Genomic DNA, 749 nt, shown 5'->3' with positions numbered 1-749 from the left:
GACGTGTGCTCTTCCGATCTATTGTATCGTATACACATACAAACAGTATATACAGTTTTATATAACATATAGTTTTTATGATACATATATAAGATCCATATGAGAAACGCAACTAATATGATAAAATTGATATGACGAAACAAAGAAAAATAGATATAGAGAATTTACCGAAAGTCTTATAAAATTAAGTTGTTTTCCGATTTTTTATTCGATCGCTAGCGTGCTGCAGCCAATGTTTTATAAATGTTTCTATATCGTTTCTAGAAACATTTTTTATTTTCGACTCAAAGTCAAAAAGAAGTCAAAAAATATACTTATGGAATCCTTTTTTAACTATCAAAAAGGAATTCTTTTTTACTTCATTTTGAACAGATTTACGCGAATTCGAAAAGAACTCAAGAAAGTGATTTCTTTTTGAAATTAAAAGGATCAGTGGTGCTATTTGGGTCAGGATACCCAACTGTAATACTTGCTCGTTAAATATATTTGTTATTCTCATTGTTATTAATCACTGCTATTTCTTCCAGAATATTCTCGCTCCCCGAACCTTGACCGTTTTCCCCTTTGAGTATATAGACTGTACTATATAGGGTGTCCCATAATAACCGCACCAGACTTCGTGGGCAGGTAGAGCAGATAAAACTGAACAGAAAAGTCCTCTACCATTTTGCAAAATTCGTAATCATTAACGAGATATTAATTTTTGAAGATCGGCGAATAAACGCGTAGTCGTCCGCCTACTGCTAAAA

The sequence above is a fragment of the Wasmannia auropunctata genome, unplaced genomic scaffold (genome assembly GCF_000956235.1).
Source record: "Wasmannia auropunctata unplaced genomic scaffold, wasmannia.A_1.0 LD336095.1, whole genome shotgun sequence".
Classification (NCBI taxonomy): domain Eukaryota; kingdom Metazoa; phylum Arthropoda; class Insecta; order Hymenoptera; family Formicidae; genus Wasmannia; species Wasmannia auropunctata.
Note: the sequence above shows the minus strand (reverse complement) of the source record.